The 20,332-nt window shown below is 36.4% G+C and overlaps 1 protein-coding gene across 3 annotated transcripts in view; it reads right to left on the reverse strand.

Annotated features, from left to right (window-relative positions):
- LOC140158586 (proton channel OtopLc-like) overlaps positions 1-16,473 on the reverse strand; it is a 53,467-nt gene extending 36,994 nt beyond the window's left edge. The window contains exon 1 of one of the 3 annotated variants that reach the window (XM_072181727.1): positions 15,916-16,473. The gene's annotated coding sequence lies outside the window, so the exon portion shown is untranslated. The remainder of the gene's footprint in view (positions 1-15,915) is intronic. The other 2 variants (XM_072181729.1, XM_072181728.1) reach the window with 2 other exon arrangements.
- Between the last annotated feature and the right edge of the window lie 3,859 nt (positions 16,474-20,332).

Genomic DNA, 20,332 nt, shown 5'->3' on the forward strand with positions numbered 1-20,332 from the left:
CAAAACCCACCCAAGTCCATACTTTGGCCAAATTGAGTTAAGCATGGGGAACTGTTGCTATACATAGGCCTGTCATATGTATGAAAGAACAACTCAAATTCATCCTCTGTGTCTATTGAGCATGTGAAAAATAGCATGTATGAAAGAACCACCAAAGTCCATGATTTGAGTCTTGTAACACATTGATTGAAATCCAGTATGTATAAAAGTCCACTTGTAACACATTCATTACTGGAGAGTGACTTTTGAAAACAAAATTGGTTAAATCAAGGAAAGTGTGTGGTTTATATTACATGGCAGAATGCTTATCAACATTATACATACCTGTGTGCTTTATTTTGTATTATCTTACTAGTGGTAATCTCATTCCAACATTATTGTCTTTGTATATGATTAAAAAAAACCGCCCAAGTCCAGCATTTAAAATGAACCCTACGAAGTCCCTGAAATGCTAATCGTCATACCTAATACAGTTTAACCTACTCATTTGCACTTAAAACTTAAACTAAAAATCTAACTGAAAGAATTAAAATGATACACATGTGTTTTTTTCTCAAAATCACTTCCCATGGACTTGGGTGGGTTTTGAATTCATGTATTCATTTTTTACCCCTGTGTGACCTTCTGTGACCTCTAGTGAAAAACGTGCCATATAATTGGAGTCTACTACCCCCTAGCAGTGGTTTTGAGGGCCTATACTAACATGCGATGGGATCAAAGATTGGTAGACATGGGTGTTGAACTCGACCATTTTTCACAATCCCTTGATCCTAGACTACAAACTACTGTGTTCCCTGTATAATTATGTAAGGACTATGTCCTAAACCCAAGTTAAGCTACTGTTATCACTGTGGAGTCAGTTCTGGCGTAGTGATACTTGGATAGCTATACCAAAACTGAGGAACGCCTGAAATAGTTGCAATACCGTAAAATTCATCGCGGATTGAGAGTTTTCATTTTTTTCTCAGCCGCGATGTTGAGTATACATCGGACTTGTAACTTTGGAGAGCAGCCAATGATATCGTTTATGTCGTAGTAAACAACGTGAACTAACACGACTACGCAAAAACTAACTTAGCTGTTTAAAATACGCCTATAGCTTCAAAACTTCGTAGTCACAATAATTTCACATAGAAAGAATGATGGTGTATATACGCGCATTCTAAAAATATTTAAACACATTGTACAATGTGTATCATTAATTAATTGATAGCCTTGCCTTTTCTGAATGCACTCCCAATTTAACTTATCAAAGGGTGGGCCTACAGGAATAAAGTCCAAAACAAACATGTCTTGTTTAAAACGCCCACTAGATCACAATAAGGCCATTGAACTGGGTGGTAGTCATACGTATTCGCTCAAGCATAACAGTAGGCCAATCCCTTAGGTCAGGGACGCTATTATTATAATTCTAATCCTTTCTTTGAGGTCAGTTGAGAAAAGAAAGACCTTCAATCACACAGGTGCGGGGTTGTAGATAATATTTTATCATCAAAGTTGCTACCATAGGAAATTTCATGGAGGCGGCACTTATTATTTCTTGTAAACACAATCTAATGTGGTGCTCTCTACGTGTAGAAGGACGGGTCTGCAATTGTTCAGTGTATGAAGCTAGTAGAGATATAGCTTCATATTCAGTGTAATCAAATAAAATACTAAAGCTGGATATCATACAATCGTGATGCATTCCATCTTGTTATGGACGACAAGTATTAATTTTGATATTATTATGACAAAATCCATTCCCTTTTCAATTGATTAGGCTTTTTTTTCGAAAAATAAATCATAGGGCCTAGAGGCCATGATATAGCCTAAACCCATATTCGGTATGCGGAAACCTTCAGGCCTTTTGCATTACAGGTCCCCCAGACAACATCACAATAATCTATGTGTGGGGCAAGTGGAAGTGTTTACATTGGAAATCGATCTTCATCCTTCTTAAGCATGTAAAAACCTGGAACAAGTTTCTTTTTGATATTGTTTACTTGGTCATGCCAAGACATATTTTCATATGTGAACCCGTTGAAGTTTGATACCATTTATATGAGCATTTATGTCACGATCCTTAATACTTGCCAAACGCTGTCTTGAACCAAGAACTCAGATTTGGCCACATTTAAACTAAGTTTGTTATGAGTAAGCCATTCGCTGATTATAACCAAATCTTACCAGGTAATCAATATTATTACTAGTTACATACAAAGCAGTGTCATCAGCATACATGCTTACATAAACATATCATTTATATACATAATGTAAAGGAGTGGTCCTATGGTTAAACCTTGTTGAATGCCACAAACTTGATACCATTTACAACCGCTGTGTGATTTCTCCAAGTGAGGTATTTTTCAAACCATTTCACACTACTCTCGTGGATGTTAACTTGTAGGCCATCAGAAAAGGACTAGCTCAGATCGTGCGCCAATTAAGTTGGGAATCGTACCCGGGTCTCCCGGTTCTAAAACTTACTAATCTACCAAATAAATAAATAAATAAATAAATAAATAAATAAATAAATAAATAAATAAATAAATAAATAAATAAATAAATAAATAAATAAATAAATACATAAATAAATAAATAAATAAATAAATCAATAAATAAATAAATAAATAAATAAATAAATAAATAAATAAATAAATCAGTAAATAAGCCAAAAATAAATAGACATAAATAAATAAATGATGCAGAATGCAGTCAGTATTTTAGTTACAAAATTCCAAACATTATATTATTATAATTTTCTGCTATAGTTAAAGGAGCTGTGCTTTTAATATCCGCGGCTAACCAATAATGGCTATTTCACTTCACATTCAAACTACTGTGTTCCCTGTATGATTATGTATTGACCAGCTGCTAAACTTAAGTCTTTTATCTGTATGCTTTATAACAGAATAGAGTGTCCAATCAAGCTTATAACAAGGTCAGTCATTGACCGGCTTGCTGATAGGTAGGGCATTATACAAAGAGATATCTCAAGCAGGTGCCAATCACAGGACATGTTAGATAATGGCCAACCAATGTATCCATATTAGCATAGTAATGTATATAGGCGTAGACGCGAGCATTCATGAGGGAAATATGAAGACATAATTATGTCGTGCCCTTTTTTTAGACATTGGTATGGCACCAAAGACTACAGCTAAAGGACTATAGGGTTCCAAACACATCTACGAACCCTGTACACAGAGGTAAATTATAATCTTGTTACAATGGATTTCAAAGTAATCATATCGTAGAGAGACCCACCTAGAGTAATATAACATTCATCGTGAGCCAATCTGCACTCTGTTGCCTGCAAAAGCCGACGATCAGACTAAAGTTCTAAAAGGAGCATTTCCCGATATCAGCGTTAATTTCATGGTAGCTTAAAACACATTGAAAACGTTAAATTACAGTCACAAAATATATAGGGCCTAATATTAGTAAATCACAAAAACGGATGGTAACGTAGGTATGTGGAAAAGAACTGTATTAACATTAACAAAGTGTTTGCACAAAGATTTGTCTTTGGAATGTCGCTTTTTTGAAATCTTGTCCATCAAATTGAACCAAAATTACACACAGATTTACTTCAATACTCTACTCTTAACACATGTTAGTAACCAAGCAGTTATCCAACTGACACAACAGCAAAATGCACTGACATGGGACAGCTTCCTAGACCACATTCACAGCCCAGCCCTGTTTCATGAAAAAAGTGTATGAAAAGCAGAAAGCAGCACCGTTTTATCATCTGTGCAAGGATCTTGTGTGCATTCTTACAGATTTTTTGTCCTGGGTGCCAAATGTTGGGCTGTGAAAGTGAAGGAATTCCAGGAAGCTGTCCCATGACAGTGCATTTTGCTGTTGTGTCAGTTGGACAACTGCTTGGTTACTGGCATTTGTTTTGAGTAGAGTATTAAAATAATCCTGTGTGTAATTTTGGTTCATTTTGATTGACAGTATTTTAAGATATGACCTTGTGATTCACAAGTTGTAAAAAATTATAAGTTTCTTTTTGAGCTCAGTTTATGTTCATCACTTCATGTCCTGAACTTATAAAATATCTCTTCATATATACAAAGTGCTTTTCAACCATTTTTGTATATCATTTTGGCCCTATATATTTTTTGTTTACTGTATCCTAGTATCTCAGATATGTGTTTAGAAATCTCAGCCAGGCATGCTAGAATAAATTAAATAAGCTCTTCCACTGTGGATGCTAGCCAATTATTAATAATACTATGTAGCTTCTATCATGTGTTGTTAGGAAAAGAGATTTTAAAGACGGCTATAGGTCATCATAGGTCAGGTTATAGGTCACTTGATTCAGGTCAAATTTAGGCATCCATTTAGAAATACATGTGATAGTCTTTGATATCATAATGAGGCATCATTCAATTTTGATATTTTGTCTAGTTTGTGGATATACATCCAGGACAAGGCATGTGGTGGATATAATTACATACCTTGGGATGTAAATATTGAGTCCAATTTAAATTGCCTAGTTGAAATGGATTGGACAAACAAAGGTAAAATAGTTACCAAATCACAAAAGTGAAGTTTACGAAAAACTACCTAATATGGTGGTATAGGTGATGAGAAATACAATTTTTTTTCAACATTGCTGTAGTATGGTTGTCATGGTTGTGGTAACCTGTACCTATAGCTTTATTAAATTGTAGTGAAATAATGTCGCTAGTTAAAAAAAAAAAAAGGCCTATAGCTCAACATTGAAAATAGAAGCATTTTAACCAGTTCGTTTTTTGATAGGTGTGGAGCACTGAAAATCACCAAGTTCATGAAGTCATAAAGGAAATCAGGAACCACTTATTCCCAAAACATCCTTGATGTACCACCTTTTGGCTTCTAGCTTTAAAAGCATGTAAGCTACATTGATACCGATGCCACCAACATAGAACAAGAAGATCTCCCCTTCATTTTGCATACCATGTCGATGGGATGGCTGAGCATTCAAATTAATCTATGGCTTAAATTGCAACGAATTTCTTTGTTTTTTTTTCAGATTAGATTAAGTTTCATATAGGTGAAATATCCTGTAAGATCTACCTCAAACGATGGTCGAAACGATGGCAAAACGGAACAGATGACCTCCCCATTCAATTATGCATGGAGATCTTTCAATTAAGAATCGAATTACGTGATCCATAGTCCTCCCCACTTTAATCAATACGTGACTTGAGATTTTTATACCACCGGAAAGCTCTGGCTACATCATATTTATACAAATAGTTGTTGGCAGATTCATTCTCTTGGCAAAATAATCGTCAAATGTGTATGTTCGGTGACCCACCGTGCCTTTATGCAGTATTTTTGTGGTGCCTGGGAGCACATCAGATACACCAAATGTCCCTCTGAAAAGGTTTTGATATATAGGGTCTACAAATTTTATGGCAAATTATTAAAAATGTATTTAGCCAGTTTTGAAGATGTTACACGTACAAAACGAACGTGGAGACTGGGTTGAAAATGTACAGAATATGTCCATTTAACAATATAAATGAACCTACGAAAGAAAATCTATTAACATGATTAATATGATCGTTTTTGTTTGTAAGAATAATAAAGCAACATTAAAGTGTGCAGTGGCGTAGCTAGGGGTGGGCAGGGTGGGCGACTCGCCCACCCTGGAAAAATCTGGGGGGAAATTTTGGAGCAAGAAGAAAAAAAGAAAAGAAAGAAAAAAGAAGGGAAAAAGAAAGGAAAGAAGGGAAAAAAAAAAGAGAGGAAAGGGGAAATGAAAAATAAAAGGGAAGCCTAAGAGGGATGGGAGAAGGAATAGGGAAAGGGGGGGTAAAGAACAGCAACTTGCATGTTTATTGTGGGGAAGCAAAATCATGCACAGGGGGAAGGATTGTAAGAAAGGGGAAGAAATTGAAGAATATGAAGAAGGACAGGGATTTTAAGGAAGTGAATTGAGGGGAAGTAATTTAAGTGAGTGTAATAGAAGCCACGCCAGTGGTCGCTCTGCTCGCTATGCTCGCTTCGCTCTATTTTTAATTATATATTAACTTGGGGGAATTTTTGGAGCCTTGCCCACCCTGCAGTGGCGTAACTCCTGTGGGCTCTGGGGGCCGGGCTAAGGGGCCGGGCTAAGGGGCGCCCATCAGCAGACCGGATACCCTTTCGACACGATAATACTTTGTTATAGGAAAGAAGTGGAAACCTTTACCCACCATGTATAGAATTATACTCTTCATTTGAGTGCCCCCTCCAACACAAAATTTTCGCGCGCTTCGAGCGCATTCCACATAAAACTGTCATTTGAAAGACCAAAATTCAACTTGATTAGGCTATACCAAATTTGTATGCACATTTTTGCGCGCCCGCACCACAGGTATTGTGTATTCTTTCCTCTGGGCGCCACAAGCCCTAGCTACGTCACTACAGCTAGTGATGAATTTTCAAAAGTAAAGACATTGGAGAAGATGAAAACATTTTTTTATTAACATGAAGTTATTCGGTAGGTCTATGGCTTTCAATACCAAAATTGATTAGCTCTGCAGTCTGCACCATGCACACATAGTCCGACGAGTAGGACCTGTTTTTTCTTAGATAGCAACTTTCGCGATTGGTCTTTCTTGCGCCATGTGAGATAGTGATCATAGTCTGAGCTGAGCATACATGTTAACTTAGAAAATAGGTCCTACACCAGTGGCGTAGCGACGGGGGTGGGGGCCTGATGGGCGCCACCCGTGGGGGCGCCGAATTAACCAATTCAGCGTCGATTCTGCGCCCACTCCAGCTATGAAAGTCTAATTTTTCGCGCATTTCAGCACAAAATCATTTGAAAGATCAATTTAAGACCGATATTCAACTTCATTATGACCAAAGTTAATGCGTGATTGGTCCTATTTGTGTAAATTATCGCGCGATCCTCCCCAAGAATTGGGGAGGGATGCCAATGTATCCCTAGCCCTGGGCGCCACAACCCCTAGCTACGCCACTGTCCCACACGTCGGACTATGCACATCCTTGGTCAGGGGCACCCGATCTACTTTCGCCCCCGGGCACCCTGGCCCAAAGTTACGCCACTGCCACCCTGGCAAAGAGGGCTGGCTACGCCCATGAAATGTGTGAAAATTTGACTTGATTTAGGGACCGTTCATTATTTCTACCGGAGGGGGGGCCGGGAGCAGACAGAAAGTCACTGCCGAAAACTATATGACCCCCCCTTCTCCGATAATAAAAATCATATGACCCCCCCTCCGAGCTACATGAAAATCATATGCCCCCCCCAACCTGACGTATGCACACGCAATGACGCGCAATAGATGCGCGCATGGATCAGCTGCCTCAACACATCATGTCACTGCCACATATCAGGCTGACAAATTATGCCTTTACTGTTTTTACCACCCGGCTATCAGTATACCAATTTTTCACAAAAAACACCTATAAATTTACCCTAATTGCAGTAATTGGGCACTTTACTCCAAATATTGGACTTTACTGAATAGCCACCCATCAATATACCAAAATCGCTGAAAAGGACTCCAAAACGTGGCACATCCTCATATACCTTCAACTAGGTAGAACCCCACAGGGTATTTTAACTTGTTTTATTTATTTTTCTAAAATATTATTTTTTTCACATGCATGTACACAGTTTTTGGTTCAAACTGCCACCCTGTGCTCCAGCTAGTACATGTACTTCAATACCACAGGTCCCTGAACAAACCACAGTGATATTATCCATACGACTACAGTTTTTTTGCACCAAGAACAATCTTTCAAGTGGCAGGTTTGGAAATTTGGAGTCAAAATTATTATAATTCATTAGTTTTATGTAAAATGGCTGTAAAACGAATTGATTTAATTTTTTAAGTTGTAATTTAATTCAATCATACAGAATATAAAAAATCAAATGAGTTTAATAAACTATCAAGCTGATTTATTAATTTTAAAAAGTATGCACGTCAACTTCTCATACATGTTGATACTGGGTGCAGTACATAGCCCCCTTTGGTGTAAAATGAATGAGTTGCAAAATCTTCTTCATCAGTATATTAAAATGAATAACAACTAGTTTGTGACATATTACCATAAATCAGTGATGTACAGTGGCGTAGATTTCTTTTTGACATGGGGGGGGGGGGGTGGATGGGGTTGGAAAAAAATTCTTGAAGTATAGTGAATGCAGCACCTTTTGGCGACAAAATAAGTTTATGGTACAAATGCGCGAAAATTTGCACTTTTGGGGCTAAAATGGGCAAATATGTAGTCAGAAACCTATATTCAACAACATTGGGGGATGATTGTATGGAGCATCCCCCTGTAAAAATATTGGGGGGGGGGGGATCTACGCCTATGGTGATGTATCGATCGGACTCAAGTCCACTTTTTGCCGGACTCGGACACAAACAGGCTCGGTTCGGCTCAAACTTGGACACAGGTCCAATTAGATCCATGTAAAATGTGAAATGATTATCTAAAAATGTCAAAATAGATCTCAAATTTGATTCAAAAATTGTTTTCATAATATCCAACATATCCACAAAATTATTTAGATTTATCTGTCACGTCCCAGAATCATTACTGTTATCGTTAATGAAATAATTGATAATTAATATTTTGACTATATACAAATATCTAAAATTTCTTTCATGGAACTTTCTAATTCATTAAACTCTTGAAAGAGAAAAAACATGCACACAGACATGTACACCCCATACATAGGGCTAGGGTGGCTGTGGTTTGTGTGTTCACTACTCGTGGCAGTCACTGCACATTTGTCCGGAACATTTGTCCATCACACAACCATAATAATATATACATTTCTGAAAGGGTGAATTTCTATTAGTATTATGATGATGATGATGATGATGATGATGATGATGATGTTATTTTTCTATCATGGTGGTTTGGGCGAGTCTTTGTAGTTTAACTAGGGTATGGAAATGACACCTGTGTGGGGTGGGGTTTGATAGTGGATGTGTATTGGGGTGGTGTAATTGCCTCTTTTTATTGTAAAAGAACAAAGAAGAGTCTGACCATTACTGTGCAGTGCAGCTTGATTATTCTTAATTCTCTATTACGAAAATGGCAGTGTACATGTATTTTTATGAAATATGGTTCAAAATTCTCTTATTTCAGCAAATTTGTATTGTACATTTGGCAAATTAGAAGCAAAATCTAGAATTGTTCTCCATTTTTTGGAATGTTTTACCCAATGACCCATTTTTTCAAAATGTTATAATAAATTACTTACTTTTGGTGCAAATTAATGTCAATTCACACTGTGGCAGGTGAAAAACAGGTTGAGGCCCGACTTAAGTCCGGACTAGGACCAAAGTGTCGGCCGACATGCAAAGCGCAAATCTAATGGTCAGGGGTCATGGGGCAATGTTCCAGATGGGGGTCCAGGGGCGAAGCCCCCGGAAGCTCTAGTATTATAGAAATAAAAAAACCATCTGACCCCCCCTTTCAATAACTAAAAAACATCTGACCCCCCTTTTGCCTGACAAAACCATCTGACCCCCATGTATTCTCCCGGCCCCCCCCTCCGGTGGAAATAATGAACGGTCCCTTATACTCGCGATTCATAAGTAGAGCAAATTGGTTTATGGCAACTTGAACGGTGGGGAATGGCAAACACCGGAATTCTTGGTGAAAGTAGAATAGACTGGGCGCAATCAAGCTAACCCACAGCAATTTCTATTTATCTTCTCGCTCTCGATGTGCTGTGATTTCAGAGTATTCTCTAAATTTTGCAGTGAACATTTCAAAAAACAAGTAATTGGCTTTTTTGACTTTTCGGTGAACATGACTTAAGTTAGGCAGAAGTTGAAAATAAGATGTAGAGTATATGTAAGATGTAGACTATAATAGTTGTAAATAAAGTGTGTAGTGTGATCCTTTTGGCCTTGTATGTATCAGTGAGGTACTAACATGGGTGCTTTAAAGCAGATTCAGGACAAAGGGCGCAAAACTGATACGTATCGGTGTCGGATAATAATGTGAACAGTCTTGTGCCGAAATCACGGGAGTGCCGAACAGAAAGAATGCCGAAATCCCGGGATTTAGGTATTAAGCAGCGAGATCAGGAGCCAAAAATAACGGACATGTGCTGACACTGCCAGAGAACATATCGCATGATGGCGTGATCGCTTGCAAGGTTTAATGCAAGGTATCTTCAGGCCAAAGGTAGGGGAATTGGTAATTTCATCGCGAAGGGGGGCAAGCGATATTTGGCTGGGCCTGGTTGGGGTTGGGGCCTAAGTTACGTGTTGGGGTTCATGGTACTACGTATGAAGGGTACTTTTGGGGGATTAAGGGTAGGCCTATTGGAATTTATTAAAGGGTGCAGGTGGGGTGTTGCGATTTATACTAGAGTGTATGCGTTGGAGTAAGTTCAAGGATAGTGTTGGGGTTTGTACATGTACAGCCTGTTTCCAAAAAAATTGTGCAAGCGAAAAGCGTCCTCTATGGCAATTAGAAAATACCGTTGTGACGGGGTGTTTACATCAACGTCAAGGGCGCAGTCTTAGCTCTCAAATGCCGTTTGTTCTGTTCAATTTGCTTGTTTTACTCTCGAGATATGTTTAGTTAACAAGGAAAGGGTAAAATCACAATTGTGCCACTTTTACTAGGGAAGCGGGCTGCACATGTAAATCAATGATAGCTGTTGATGCGTCACGCATCATTTTGATGATGATAAGATGCATTATTTTGTCTAATTTCTCTCTCTACAAAAATACGTGTTCATTAACCTATAGTTTGCAACATTGTCTTTTAACATGTCTTGAGTGACAAAGAAAACAGTATTAACCATGATAAAATCATTGACATGCACATGGATTTAATTTTACAGCAGAATGTGAAATATCTATTTCTCTTTTAATCTGTTTTAATGGAAAAAGAGAATCATATAATAGCCTACCTGTATCATGATAAAACAGTAAAAACAGTAAAAACTATTTTTATTGTTGTATAATTGATGATGCATTCTTTTGATTGATGCTATCATTGATTTACATGTACCGACCTCTTGATCTTCCCTGGTAAAAAGTGGCACAATTGCGATTTTACCCTTTTGTTGTTAACTAAACATATCTTGAGATTAAAACAAGCAAATTGAACAGAACAAACGGCATTTGAGAGCTAAGACTACGTCTCTGACGTTGATGTAAGCATCATGTCACAACGGTATTTTCTAATTGGCATAGAGGGCGCTTTTCACTTGCACAATTTTTTTTTGAGTCAGGCTGTATATACATATTGGATTTAATACGCCTGGGCCTATATGTTGGGGTTCATTAAATGGGATTTATTATGGGGTTCATTAAATGGGATATATACGAGTATGTTGGGGTTTAAGGGTAGTGGGGTTTTAGGGTAGGGCCTACATGTTGGGTTTTAAGGGTATGCTTTGAAGGTTTTATGTTTGGTCTTAACTCTGGAATTATGGAAACTATCGAAATTTTTTTATTTTAATTTCGATAAATTTTCAACAAAATGGTTGAAATTTGGGTGAAAATCATGCTTTTCAGTGTTTTTTAGTAAAATTGAGCACTGATTTTTGGTCAAAAGAATTAATAAAATTGTCAAATTTGGGGATTCCAATTTGCAAACCTTAAATGGTGTAGATATTAAAGTAACAATTTGAACGTTGTGTTTTGTTGTTGTTGTTGTTGTTGTTGTTGTTGTTTTGTTTTGTTTTGTTTTTTGTAAGAAATCATTATTTTTTGTGGCCACCCAGAAGTTCGGCCCTACTGCCTGAGACCCTTAGAAAATAGGTCGACTTTTTATACTTGGCATGTCGATTGCTTCCCAGATATCAAGTGCACACTGTATACGTGTACTGGGGTGTAGGAGTCAACCACATATCTATTATATGAATCAGGGGTGTGTGGTGGATGTGGTTCCAATATCTGTGGTGGGGTGGAGGTCTTCATATTGATTCCAACATGTTGCGTTCAGCAGCATGTAGTTCCATATGCATTTATGATCTATATATATATCTATATATAATTTATATTATCCATTTACAGTAATCTGCCATTTCCTAAATACATTGTGTTAGATTAACAATATCACACAAACAAAGCCAATATAAGGGAGTGTTCATAAATACTTTGGTGGGGGGGGGGGTTGGAAAATATTGGGAGGGGGATCAAAAAAATGTTGGGTCCTAAAAAGGGGAGATCAAAAAAAAATTCAGTCGTTAATAGGGGGGATCAAAAACATTTTAGGGTAAAATTCCGCCGATAAAATGTACGAGAAGGCATGTACATTCCGAAATTTTTGCGCGCATGAATGTTCGATTTTGTAATCTCGAGCTACAAATCAACAACATGTGCGCACTTTACATTTTGGGTGTAACACTATGGCTCCAATGAGTAATAACCCCAAACGGTAATTTTTAGCTAATGATCATAGGGGTAGATCCCGGGGGTTAAATCCCCCAATATTTTGATAGGGGGGTGGTCCATACAATCATCCCCCCAATGTTGACGCCTGTATATGGGTTTCTAACCAAAATTAACCCCATTTGGTCATCTTAAAATAAAAAGTGCCAATTTTTTTTAGCTTCGCGTAAATTAATTCCATTTGGTACTATATTTCACCAGTTTAGCTTCAATATGGCAAAACTTTCACATGGTTTCTTTTGATCACCTCTTGACAGTAGCCTGTCTGGTAAAGCGTTAATACACTGTCAGGTTAGTTACCGATTTAATTGCGGAACCCTTTTGTCCTGAACAAAAGGTACCTCTCGGTGAATATAGCTTGTCGGTTAATCAAATTGGCACAAAGGAACAATGCGTTACGTAATATATTGACCTTCCACGGATATGATAGCTCCATGATCCCAAGTGCCAGTACAATGCGCGGTTTATTTAATTGATAATTTGAAACGAATGTATATGATATTAAAATACATGTAGAATAATCACTATACAATACAATAAAGTAACTATCCCCTATGAATTACCATTATTCCAAAACGGGTTATATTATGCCAATTGTGTAAAAAGCATTGGAATCAGAATTTATTTTGCCCATTAGGCTATTTGTTGCAATGGCTCCAATAATTGACGTCACAGTATACATTTAAATGAGAGTAACCAAATGTTGCCGCAAAATACTATCTCCATGGAAGAAAATATTTTCACGTTGGATAATTATTTTTGTTTTGTGAAGATGGTGGGTGTCAAAACATGTTTGTCATTACCCAAATTAGTGGTCATTCGTTACTATTATTGAACCATGACAAGTTTTTCTGTGATCAACAACGTCAACAAGGTGAAACACCAAGTGTTACATCTGTTTGTAACAACTGCCAATCAGGAAATTTTTAATCTAATGTTACCACTGAAAGGGCAACCTGCAATTAAAGGCCATTAAGGACCTCATTAGTTGGCAAAAATGAAATCGTCATGTTTCAATTCTATTTGAATTATTTTAATAGGTTTAAAGAAGACCTGTTTTGAAGTGCAATTCAAAGATTTGCAACCCAAGAAATTGCTAAAAAATGGTGAAAATGTCACTTTTTTGGACAAAATGACCAAAATCACTAAAAATGTACATTGTATGCCTACTTGTGAATTTCAAGAGGTCATAGGACAAATACCATAGGTCAGAGATTTGCTTTTTGATGTAAACATCCATCTTAATAAATTGATACACTCTCCATGACGCATAAGTCATTTTCAAAAACAATTCCCAATTTCCCATGTATTTTTGTAAAAACTGCGCAAGAACACCACAAAATGGCATTTTCACCATTAATAAAAAATGTATTGAATTAGACCTAATTGATGATTTTGTTCACAATTATTAAATAGCCATGTGTCATGTTTAGCACACCACAGCAATATGAAGTGTCTAATACATTTAGTTTAAAAGAAATAGCATGTTGCTAACATGTGATTTTTACACATTTGCCAACATGGCAGAAAAGATTCTTCAGACTCTTCATAATATGTTGATATATGATTTGTCTATTTTGAAACATTACTGTCCTATATACAAAACCGTTAAATAAAGCAGTTTTGGCTGCATGGCCTATACTGATTTATGATTCTACATTCAAGACAGTTAAAAACCATTTAGTGGCTTTTTTCGAAAAGTGAAGACGAACGACATACTAGTGGTATTGCCGCGGTAATAATGTGTTTTTCCCTTTCTGTATAAGTTTATATTAAAGGAGTATTTCGTGATCCTAGCATCCTCTTTTTATGACATTTTTCAGTACATATCCACGAAAAAAGCATATTCCTAAAATTTCAGTTGATTCCGATATTGCGTTTGCGAGTTATGCATGATTATGTGTATTACACTGCTCCATAGACCTTACTTTGTAATTTCGTTCTGGTGCACCAGAACGAAATTCAAATTCACGATATCTTTGCTAAACGAATTAATCTGCAAGAAATATTTTGTACATAAACATTATGTAGCCAGAGGTTTCCAGTGATATAAAAATCTCAACTTTTTTGAGAAAAGTGGGGGATGAGGCTGTGGATCACGAAATACTCCTTTAACATAAATATCCGCCTAATTTGCAATTATGCTATATTGTATATCAATGAAAGGAAAACAATCCGCCTTTGAATCATTAATTTTCGCAAAGGTCAAAAGCGTAAATTCAAATGTACATGATAATGGTCACAATTAAGAAGAACAATTGACGTTAATTACGAACCGGTATTCTGTTAATTTGCCAACATTTAAGCTAAGCCTTTAATTGCTTCCCATTATAATATTACATCCTTCCAAGTCCATTAATATTTCAGTCATAATAACTGTTCTCATTGGAGACGTGTTTCCCCCGTTATTTTGTATTTCGTATAGTCCTACCTAGCAAACACAAAAGCCTAATAGTTTGGGGGCTTTTTTCGATTTTTAAAGGACTCACAAAGGTTGTCAGAAAAAGCCAAAAATGTCGACTCTAGCAAAGTTTATAAAACGTTTTTACAACATTTTTTATAATGTTTGAACAAAGGTTTCAGAACACGTTGTTCATAATGTAGTTGACAAAATTTTTTTTTTAAATTAATATTGGGCAGAAAATGCTTTACAATAGCATTAAGGGGGTACTACACCCCTGTGGTAAATTCGTGACTATTTTTGCATTTTTATCAAAAAAAATAATAACAGACTGGTAACAAAAGTTATGTATATTATTGGGGCAAGGAATCCAATTACTACACTGAAATTTCAGTGACTCAAGACAAGCGGTTCAGTATATATGATAGGAAATGTGGTACATTCTAGCGGTACCTCTTTTCTTATCATAAATAACGAACCGCTTGTCTTGGGTCACTGAAATTCCAGTGTAGTAATTGGATTCCTTGCCCCTATAATATACGTAACTTTTGTTATCACTGTGTTATTAGTTTTTGAGATAAATGAAAAAATAGACGAACATTTATCGAGGGGTGTAGTACCCCCTTAATGTTAGACTTGTATATATCCCTGACTCGACATTTTATATCATTAAGAAAAGTTCAATAACTGTTCATTCCCTTTGTCTCCCTGCTGCCATGACTGCGTAACAACGCTTCCTAGTTTGTGTAAACTAAAAATCACATGCTGCAGATCGAAATCAGCGTATACCAATTTAACCTAGTTTGCTTGCAAATTTATTCAGTGATGCTAAATTTATTCGGTAATTTTATTCCCACGTAAATTGTAGGTGTCATTACCATGATTACATAGTGGATTCATTTTAATTTCGGGTTCAATTGTTAGGGCCTACTGCGTGAATTTTCAATTTTGATTTATCAGTACTCTTTTGTAGCGACTGTTCATAAATATTCGACAAAACTATCTTTAAAGTTACAGCTTCAAGAAAACTTAAATTATATAATTAATAGTCAATTGCGACTTTTGCCTCTTTTTTTATTTTTTAGGCCTAACTTTTAAACAAATGTTATTTAAAAGATAAATAGAAAAGTTGCCACTTACCAATTTGGCCGATGTCAGGAATAGTTAAACATAGTGTATTCCAAAATATCCTTGCATTAATAATCCTAGAATCCTCGTCAGGCTCGTCCCATGTCTCGGTGCTTTCTTAAGATCCTTAACGACACAATAATTATCATGTGCTTACTGCATGCATGCCATAATTCAGCCGTCCATAAGGTAAGAATTGTTCTGCACGTAGTTATGGTTATATTTAGCACCACATCTGTTCTATATCGGTAGTGTGATTTGTATTAAATATTACTCCTTTCCACGGGTGAAATAGTGACAAAAAAGTATATAGTTCCAAAAAAGAGCTCCTCTCTTCGCTCAGCTATGTTGGCTATTATACATCCACTTATTGTCAACTTGGCGAAGTTGAGTTGAATTGAGCCAGCTAGTAGCAACAACTTAATTGTTGGCACTACGTATCATTGTCCCTGTAAGAGTGTGCTTAAAACATACACATCATTTAAGTGGTCAAGGTATTATCAATTAGGGGTGCCTACAACAGTTAAAACAAAAAAGGAATATATGTGTGACGTGTCAGACAAGTGATTCGTTTGGAATAGCCCTCTTCCGGACCAAGGGGTCGTCTAAAGAATAAGTCGTTAATTAGTGACCGTCCATACCTAATTATGCGCTCTGCTATATAAAGTTATATAATGAACACTTCCTGAGGACATCTTTATGCATCGGAAACCGCAAGCAAAGTCATTAATGTTTTTATAATGATACGCATATTTTTAGTTATATATATTTTTAAAATACATTAAAATTAATGTCAATTATCTTAGGACTCTAGTTTAAAAACTTCTTTTTCATGTTTTTCCTTTCACTTAATTAATTGACATTGGTAAATATATAATATTATATTAATCTTACATTAAAATAAATGTATAAATTAAAATACCACTTCATATGCCCTTTTGTTTAAAATTACCCATCTTAAGTGCCCCGACCAGATGGTTCAACTCAATCCTGCTATTTTTTGCCACTTTTGCTACACAAAGACACGAAAGTATTGAAACAAAGCTTAAGCGGTAGCTATAAAATTTCGGGCCTCATAACTGCTAAACTGTTGGTCTAAAGTATATAAAAGTATACATATTTAGAATGGCAAAGGCTTGATAAATTAATCTGTGAGGTCAAATATGGGCCAAAATGCTAATTTTGGGAGAAAATCCCCCAAAGCGGGTTTTTTTTTAAATTAGGCCTAATTTTTAAAAAATTAGATAAAATGCCTAGAAACCTTTTTTTTTTTCTTTTCTTTTTTTAAATTTTGATCAATTTCAAATATAAATTCGAAAAAATATTTGAAATTTGGGCGAAAATCGGGCTTTTTTATGATTTTTTTTAAAATTGAGCATATTTGACCATTTTGGTGCAAATTTCTCAAAGTTGGCCAAAATTTAAAAAAAACCCTCAGAAATCATACTTCGAATGAAACTCAGATGGATTCGCCTGTTTCAATCAAAAGAGCTATTATATGCCCTGTAGGAAATGAGGGCATGATCGGAAGGGCTTAGACATAAAGTCCGCCAACATGCCTCCCAAAGGAAGCTGACAACGCAGTATATATGCTGCGTTGTTACTAGGGACGGCAGATATTTCGCCCGGGTATACTTTTTGAAGATAATTATATGGGTAGGCCTACATGTTCAACAGTTTTGGGGTGTGCATTTTCACCAGTTTAACTAGCATTAATGCCCCCTCCTAAAATGTTCGGTGGATTTCAGCAGAGACAAATGCGCCCAAACTACTAAATTTGGGCGAATTCTCGAAATAATATTTCCACTTCAAAAACACCAAATTTTGACAACATTGTGTGTTTTTTGTGAAAAGTGGGTATAATATATTGATGGGTCGTAAATTGTTCCTGTCATGCAGTAATGTCTACAGTAGAATTCACCACGACCTTTGCAGGACTTAAACCCCATTAAAAGCTATTAAACCAGGATAACACTCATTGAAAACAGCTCAACTGATTAGATCATATCTTCTCTGGTTAAATCCACACAACATATGTTTCTGCTTTACTAGTACTGTGCAATGGAGCAATGAGCTGGTATTATAGTTTCAGTTGGGTGAACGATTATAAAGCGAACGCTAGAGAACAATTCTGTGTGGGCTTTTATTTACGAAATGAGACAATACTCTGCTTATTGTTAACCAGCGTTCTTGAAAATGAGAAGCATGGTGGTTTGCAGACTTAACACGGTTTGGAAATAATTTCTTCATATTTTTTGGTGTTATCTGTCGTTTACATATCCTTCCTAAACACAAAAGTACGACTATTTCCAAACACCTAGATTAGCTAAAAATTTAGGACATGTTACAAAACTATATTTTCTAGAATTTCAGAAGAGTACTTTTAATATTGGCCGGTTATTTTTCACACAGCGACGTTAACTAGGCAAGGTATTATTACATAACATACACTAAAACACCAAAGTACGAATATGTCCAAAAATCTAAATTAGCAAAAAATTTAGGACATGTTACAAAACTATAGAGTACTTTTAATATTGGCCGGTTATTTTTCACACAGCGACGTTAACTAAGCAATTACCCATACTTCTAACATGTATACGCTATTTGTAGAGGTTACGCGTCAATGGTAAGAGCACTGTGTATTGTGTATAGGAAAACGGACAGTAACTGCAGTATGTAGTGTTAGGTTGAAAGTGAGAATTACAGAGTCCTCGTGGCACATCCCCAAATAAAAAGATGTTTTGAAGACCCCCCCTTGCGTCCTGATGAAGCTATGCAGGCTAATTTTACTTTTATTAGGCTGTAGGCCTACGTACCATACGTACCATGCAACGTATAATGATACACCTTAGTTTTAACACAGTGGTTTTAACTAGGATCACATACACGCTAACTCCCGATGTTGACTCATCTACCTAATGTTTCCCGACTGCTTAAAATAACTCCATCAAATCCCGTGTCTATAAAAAACTTATCGATGCAATAATGCTAACTTCATGCTGCCTATTAATAGAATTATTTGTACTTTAGCAAGACAATTCAGCGTAAAATCTTGTACATGTACCATTAATTTGCATCGATATTAAGGCTTGGGCGGACGTGTCAACAAAGAAAACATAAATGAATAAAAGGAAAATAAAAATATTAAATACAATTTAGTGCTTACTTTTAAAATTTAACTTTCCTGGTTCTTTTTATTTAAAACTTTTTTTATTCTATGTTTGTCACCTCCCACAGGATTAGACATGTATATTGAAGTCCCATTTAGTGATTCCCCAAAAAAAATTGCCTAAAAGTTAAGGATAAGTCCTTCAAATTGTCATTCGGTATTTTTGAAATGAAAAATTTGGCAAACAAACAAAGAAACAGCAGCATTGACCATGTTGAAGCCCCATTCAAATACATGTAGCTAATACTGTCAGTATAATACAGATTCAGAAAAATGCCGTATTTTGTCTTAAATACGCGGCTTTTGGCTGAACCATTAGCAGGTTACGTTGTTAGCAAATCTATGTCAATGACAAGGGTATCAAAATCAGAATTTTGATGATTTTTACGCTCATCCGGTTGACCAAATCACTGAATGGGCCTTTAATGTTATCGCGTTGCAAAGAGTTTGGTGTAGGCGTACTTACCTAATTATTAGCTTTATTAATTAATTAGAGTGGTCTAATTATGACCTCTTTTCTCGTGTTGGGATAAAAATAGTAACATTCTGCCTTCGGTAAAATAAAACAAAAAGCTATAAGTTCCACAACAGATTATAGGAATAAGCTGTGGTTCCACCAAAGATACTATTCATAATTCTCATCAAAGCTTGTTCATACTGCCATGGGCTTTGTTTCCACGGACATAACAAACTGATCGCACACGACATTTAGTCATGACAGGGATAGGCTATGCCAGAAAATACGTGCCTCGGTGGGAGCACTGAAAATAAACATCTCAAAAAAAGTAACTAACCCCCTTAAGGGAGGTGTAATGAGCGTGAACCTGGTTTGGATGCAGAGGGAGTGTGCCTGTAACAGACACAGCCACCAGAAAAGGACCAGCTCAGATCGCGCGCCAAATAAGTTTGCAGTCCAGAAATTTCATTTTTTTCTCAGCCTTGCAAAAAATAGGCAGAGGTGGGAATCGAACCCGGGACCTCGGTGTTGTAAAACCTACTGCGTTACCACTGAGCCAACTTACAATCAGCTATGAGAAGTTTGATAGTAATCCTTGATATTGCTGAATAGAATAAATCAAGACTGATAGGTCTATTTATCTAATGTACGATGTTATTCAAATTGGCCTATAAACTAGGAATATAATGTGAAATGACTATCAATCGATCAATCAATCAAGTTGTCAAGTTATCAACAATCAATAATAAACCGACGTAGGCCTATCATGGAATATTACTAACTAGGCCTACTAACTAATA

This window comes from Amphiura filiformis, chromosome 8 (assembly GCF_039555335.1).
Source record: "Amphiura filiformis chromosome 8, Afil_fr2py, whole genome shotgun sequence".
NCBI lineage: Eukaryota > Metazoa > Echinodermata > Ophiuroidea > Amphilepidida > Amphiuridae > Amphiura > Amphiura filiformis.